Below are 6,811 nucleotides of genomic sequence, written 5' to 3'. Positions count from 1 at the left end.
CAGAAAGGTTCTAATATTTATGTTTAGAGAAGTCTATGGAAAAAATTGTCATATGTATAAGACAAGGATTTGGAAAAGGGATTGTGTTTACAATCTAACCTTTGACTCTTTATAGCCAACTTTAACTATGCCTATTGCATAATAACAACCACTTTTATAAGTTCTGAACTGAGGTTTCCATATCTGGGTGAGAACAGTAAAACATAAGTCTTGTAACTTTTTTCATTTTTTTTATTTTGTTTTAAACATACATGTAGATGACACTCAGCTATTAACCCAAATAAAGGCATTCTTCCGCCTTCCTCTTTCCTGTAAATCTCTCCTTTGATATGTAAAATCAGACCTGGATCTTATTCCACCCTCCATTGACTGGTTAAATGGGTATTGGCTTAGTAAAGAAAGAGGCATTTCTTGCTTTTAGGGCAGATATACCATGAAGCAAAAAGCCAGACACCATAATCATCCCTCCCGATTGGCTTGGTTTATTAATTCTTCATTGCTACCCTGCTTCTTCAGACTCATCCGTGTGGGGGTTAGAAATATGGTGCCTGAGGTGACCTCATAAATTGTGGGGATTTATTTTACAATATGAACTTAATGGCACTTTGAAACAGATCCTGAAGAATAAGGTGGAATTAGAGTTTTATTTTACACTTCTGGCTCTTAAAAGTCTCTTTCTAGACAATTGTTTTATTTTATTTTATTTTTTGTTTTTTGGGTCACTCTCAGCAGTGCTCAGGGCTTACTCCTAGCTCTGCACTCAGGAATCACTCCTGGCAGGCTTGGGATTGAACCTCGGTCAGCTTCATGCAATGCAAGCACCTTACCCACTGTCCTATCAGTGGGTAATAAGCAACTAGGATGCTTGTTGTGTTTTTTTAGAATAGGCAAGCTCTGTGGTTTAATGTCACATGGAGGCAGACAACACTATTAATTAGGTAAAACCACCTTCAACTTATTTAATGATTACATATGAGGTTTTAGAGTTGTACAAAGTTTGATTTATTTTAGGAACATAAAGAACATTCTGCATAGCAGCTATTTAGAGTATACTTTTCCTCTGATATTATTTTGGTAATATGGAGTTAATAATGCATAAACCTAATGTATGTAAAATTATTTGTGTCATTTTGCCATGACTTTCTAGAAGTTTCTACTAATTTCAGAGCAATGACTTGGTGAGACTAGAAGTTTGAAGTCTAGATATTTGTTTCTTTAGAACCAACCAGGGTGAGATACAGAAAGTTAAAGCTCATCTTACCCTTATAATGTAAGAATCTGGATAAGGGACTGAATACAACAGAACATTATGCTAAAGATTTTGAACTTTCAAAAATTTTTCTAAGACCTTCTCTAACAGAAGAGCTCAGAGAGCTTTTGCCACCCTTGAATATAGGTAACATACACCAAAGTGGAACTGTATTGTTCTGGAACTGTGCAAGATTTTTGTACGTTTTCCCTTAGGCCTATCCTCAACTTTTCTCAATGTCCAGATAGAAGAACTGTTTGTCCTCATAGCAAGAGGGAGCAGAGTGTTTAGGGACAGAATATTGACTGCTTTTCTCATCATAAAGTTTGATTACCCACATAAAATTTCTACATTGGGCCATAAGTATGAGTAATTATGGACTAATTAAATGTGCTAAGAGTGACAAGGACTGACTATTAAAAAGGCAATTATGTACCCAACTCCTCTGGGCTGCCTGTATTCTGAGTTGAATGAAGATAATTTAAAATATAGGGTCAGATTTCAGAATGAACATGTTAAGTCCTTGACTATATGATATTTACCTAATATGGAAAAATTATTTTTTTTCCATAAAACTCAATGAACAGTCTTCAAACATTAAACATAGTCAGGGACACAGAGAATTGAGCTTGTGTGCAGCTAGGACTCTTCTTTCCTGTCTTTGTGCAGGTATGGCCTAGATTTCTGCCATTATTTCACTAGCTATTTCAAATGCCACTTTCTACTGAGTAGTGCTCTGTGTTAGCATGAGCTCTTCTCTGGCCAAAGCATAGTTGACAGCTTCTGTTAGTAGAGCTTTATTTCTCAATCAGGTTTTGTATTGACTAAAGTCTTGCTCTGGGATCCAGGCTGACCACCAGGGACATGGGCTAAGAATGAGGCAAAAAAAAAAAAAAAAGAGAGAGAGAGAGAGAGAGAGAGAGAGAGAGAGAGAGAGAGAGAGAGAGAGAGAGAGAGAGAGAGAGAGAGAGAGAGAGAGAGAGAGAGAAGGTAATATGGTGCAACTTGTTTTGTCCCACATCACTTTTTTTTTCCTTATAAATGAAAATGAGGCTTTGGAATGATGCCTATCTCTCTGCCCAAACATTTTCTTTTCTCAGGCTTATCTAGTGAATCTGTCTGAATCAGCAGCTTTTCTATATTAGAGGCTGATAAATGAATGCTCATGGGCCCCAAAGTTGGTCTTCTTCCACCATTCCTTTTTTATTACATTAAGTGGTGCTCAGTATACTTTGTACTCAGGAATTACTCCTGGCAAAGTTCAAAGAACTGTATCAGATATTGGGGATTGAACACATGTAAAGCAAATAACCTACCCACTGTACTATCTCTCCAGCCACTCTTTTTTTGACTATTCTATATGACCTAAGCTAAGAATATTGTAGGCTTTTGAGAGGTTAATAAAAAAAATAAACAAGGCTAACAGTTATATTTGGTGACATATAGATATTGTATAAATTCAGACTAAAAAAGTTTTCCTAGCACAAAGCCACTCTGAGTATCCATGGCTATTTTTATGTTACAATGGTAGTGTCCAACAGTGGTAAGAAACCAATTTACCTTATTGACATATATATTCTGGCACTTTACTGAACAAGTTTGTTGTATCCTGTCCTGCATCACTGGTCACAAATAAGCTTGGCCAGGTAAGAGCTTGTTGGGTTATTGGGTCCAAACCTACTGAATATTTGTTTTCCACCTTAGTATGACTTGGCTTTTGGATTACTGGGTCCCTCCCTACTTAATTTTCATTCTACACCCTATGGTGTAGTCTGATTCTTGCTAATTTAAAGCCCAGGTTTTAGGGAGGCAGAACATTAATTTTCCAGTCTTTCTCTACTAAACTGCCTTTCTTCTTAGGAGGAGAAAACTTGTGTGTTAGGATTCCTGGCTTAAGTGTTGGAATTCCTGATCCATTTCTTGCCCCCTTTCACTGTGTAGATTATTTCCTATGTCAATGTTTGCTTCCAGACAAGCATCCCTCTAGGTCTTGGCTTTGGAGCCAGAACCTTCCATTACAGAAGCTTAGTCTATGTCTTAGTTACTTTCTTTGGTTTAGTATCTGTGGATGATAGATTTGGAATCCAAACCTATCTGTATACTATTGTGCCTACCAGCAGGCATTATTCAAGTGGTTTGTAACAGTCTACTCATGTGATTGGTAGCATAACGGTGAAAGTCTCACTAGGAACACTTTCACAGTGCAGAGAACTGTTCATAATGCAAAGAGTACCCTCAGTGATAATAACAATAAAAATCAAATGAAAACCTGTGGGAAATATTGACAACAATTATAGTAGGTCAAAGATGAATAGTTTTAATGCATAGGGAGTGCTTACAAATTGGAAAACAATAAAAACCACAATATAAAAAAAGATAATAGTTGCAAACATTTAAGCAAATGTCCCCAAAGCATATACTAATATGTGAAATATCAGTAGGAAACAAAAAGCTTCCAATTAATTCTATGTGCTTTAAATTTTATCTATAAATTGGTGAAAAAAGGGGGGTGGTGGAAACCTACCATTGGCAAGGGTACAAGAAACAGGGCATATTCTACAAGTGTGTACATATTTTTGATTATTAAAATAACCAAAATTAATTTAATAACAATAATTTAACAATTAATAAACAATTTAAATAATCTATTTAATCATAATAAAGATAATCAATTTATCAAAATAAAGATATAAACATCCCAATTCTCTCATTCTCAGCTTTAAAGAAATTATACTAAAGAACAAAAAGCAGACATAAAAAGATTCATATGCACAAAAGTTTCTACTGGTGTTATTTTTTGCTTTTTTAAAAAGTTTACTTTGTTTAAAGAGTATGTATCATATGTTGACATAATTGATTATAATAAGTAGGATAAGAAGGAGCAAAATTAAAGGAAGTAAAAAGAAAGAATATTAAAGATAAGGAGGAGAAAAATTATAAAAGAAAAAAGAAAGAAAAGAAGAGAAAAGGCACAGTGATAAGCAAATTTGTGAAAATAATTGTATCTCCAATGATATCTCCAATCATTGTCAGAAAGTTTTTTTTTTTTTTTTTAATTTTGGGCCACACCCAGTGACACTCAGGGGTTACTCCTGGCTATGTGCTCAGAAATCGCTCCTGGCTTGGAGGACCATAAGGGATAGTGGGGGATCAAACCGCAGTCTGTCCTGGGTCAGCTGTGTGCAAGTCAAATGCCCTACTGCTGTGCCATTGCTCCAGCCCCACTGTCAGAAAGATTAGTAAGTTCTTGTTCCTAGTTGACCATTCTGTTACTTCATTTATTTATGAACATTAGGTGGCTTCAGATACACATTGATGTGTTTCTATAAGGATGACAATATTAAACAAAAGTGGGGTTGTTGCATAGGTGCAAATATGGCTTTGTGGTCCAGGAATTCAAAGCACTATTTCTGATACTTCAGCCTTTGTGGGGTGTGTTTTCAACTGCTAGGTCTTCTGGAAGTATGAGAAGACATGATTGGGGGTGTACTCACTCTCATACCCCCAAAATCCTGGTGATATCAGCCTCCACACTGACCAGCCAGAACCATCTCCAGAACTCTGCCCAAGGTCATGAGGAAGATTATATAGGGAAGAGATAGAGGGAGGTTTCAGCTTTCTGATGATCTTTAGAATGATTGGCTGTTGTCTAGGAGTACCTTCCTACTGCTCCCTTGTCCTTCCTGGCATGACCAGGTAGCTTAGGGTGGTGTCTATGGAAATAGGCTTGTGAAGACTAGCATATGGTTCTTATTAAATGTGTCTCTCCCTGCTCAGTACTCAGGTCCCAGCATTCCCTTCTCTTTTTATGGACCTGAGTCAAATCTTTAACTCTCCTTAAAGGTTTCTCATCCTTGTACCTATTTCTGGGCACATAATGGAACCTTAGCATAAGCATCTTAATCAGGGAGGTTTCCCTGCATGATTGAATTACTATTCATACCAGGTGGCAGTCTTTATGTAACCTTTCCCACTCCTGTAAACTAGCCTTCATCTGCTGCAGTGTCTCACTGGTGACTCCTGACTTGTTAGCATAGAAACATTGTTCTCCAGAAATAGGTCTATTCCACACCTGTTCTGGAGAGCAACTTCAGCTAACATCCCGTTGATGGGAAGTTCAACTTGTTCTCACCCACCGTCTCTCACTAGACAGTATGACATCTGGTTGGGAGAATGACTATGATGCAAAACTCTCTGAGTTTGAGAAAAAGTGGCAAACATACAGGGGTCAGTCCCTGTATAAACAAAGCCATGTCTCATTCAGTCCACAATGGGGATTACTTCCCTATGCAACTATATTGGCCTTTACAGTCTCATTGCAATAGTTCAAGTAAAGAAAGAAGACACCTCAATTCAGCTCTGTGTTTGGAGCACTGCCTCCATTATTATGGTACTAAGTGCCTCTTTCCCTTCAGTTATTTGTTCAAGAAGTGGTATAGGGTTATGGGGCTTACAATGACATCTTTTTTTTTTTTGTTTTGTTTTGTTTTTGGGCCACACCCAGCGATGCTCAGGGGTTACTCCTGGCTATGTGCTCAGAAGTTGCTCCTGGCTTGGGGGACCATATGGGACACCGGGGGATCGAACTGCGGTCCGTCCAAGGCTAGCGCAGGCAAGGCAGGCACCTTACCTTTAGCGCCACCGCCCGGCCCCTACAATGACATCTTAAGGCAGTGTTGAGCTGCTGACTTCCTCCTTCTTATTTGCCTTAACTGATGCATCCCTCCTAGGAAGTTAGTCTGGGCATATTCTCTTGAAGGCCCTGCTAATATTTGGGCTAGACATCTTTCATCAATAGCACTCCAAAAACTTTGTCTGAGACCTTTATCCTTAGTTTCAGGGTCAGGTTCCCTCTGTGCTGCCAGGTGACTTTCCTGACACATTACTATACCCTCCAGATAAAAATTTCTCTCCCCACATTTTGGGGGAACTTTATTCTGTTCAAGCATAAAATAAAATGCTATTGGGGCACTTTCCTAACTGAGAACTTGAACCCAATGGGTTGGTATCTACTTCTTTTAACACTTACACCTTAGTAGGAGCAGATCTTGCAGAACATAACCAGAAACCCCAAACAAATCACATAAGTCAAAGTTTAGGGGAGAGAATCTCCAGTATGACCCACAAACCCCCCATCCACAGTCTAGGTAAGAGGGTATTCATTCTTTCTGGTCATTCTGCAGACACTGCACAGTTATAGCCACAGTCAGCAGAAACATAAGGACTACCTGCCTTTTATCCTTGTCCTGTGGGCTGAGTCAGCTGGATCTTCAGCGGGGTTCTTTTTATTCAGTCTGTGACTCTACCAGTGGAGAGAACAACACAGAGCCCTAAAATCCAGTTGCTTTTTCTGTACTAGGTCAGACAGAGATGAAGAAATGCCTTCCACACCTGGTGCTATTCTTTTACCTTTAACATTACCTTTTTTTTTTTTGCCCCCAATTCACAATATAGACCAGGCAAAGGGCCTGTGTCAAGGTATATATGGGGTGCATTTACTGTTCCTCTTCTTTCTATACAGTCAGTGTAAAGAACTCAGCCTGTGGTAAGAATTGGGAGGCC

General features: G+C 38.5%; 1 non-coding gene across 1 annotated transcript; it reads right to left on the bottom strand.

The window, feature by feature from the left end:
- Window positions 1–6,677: 6,677 nt before the first annotated feature.
- Window positions 6,678–6,811, bottom strand: LOC126007960 (small nucleolar RNA SNORA51). The gene has a single exon (XR_007495423.1). It is a non-coding gene; the product is annotated as a small nucleolar RNA SNORA51 (small nucleolar RNA).

This window comes from Suncus etruscus, chromosome 4, assembly GCF_024139225.1.
Source record: "Suncus etruscus isolate mSunEtr1 chromosome 4, mSunEtr1.pri.cur, whole genome shotgun sequence".
Lineage (NCBI taxonomy): Eukaryota > Metazoa > Chordata > Mammalia > Eulipotyphla > Soricidae > Suncus > Suncus etruscus.
The sequence above is the reverse complement of the archived record's forward strand: the minus strand, read 5'-3'. Positions and strand labels throughout refer to the sequence as shown.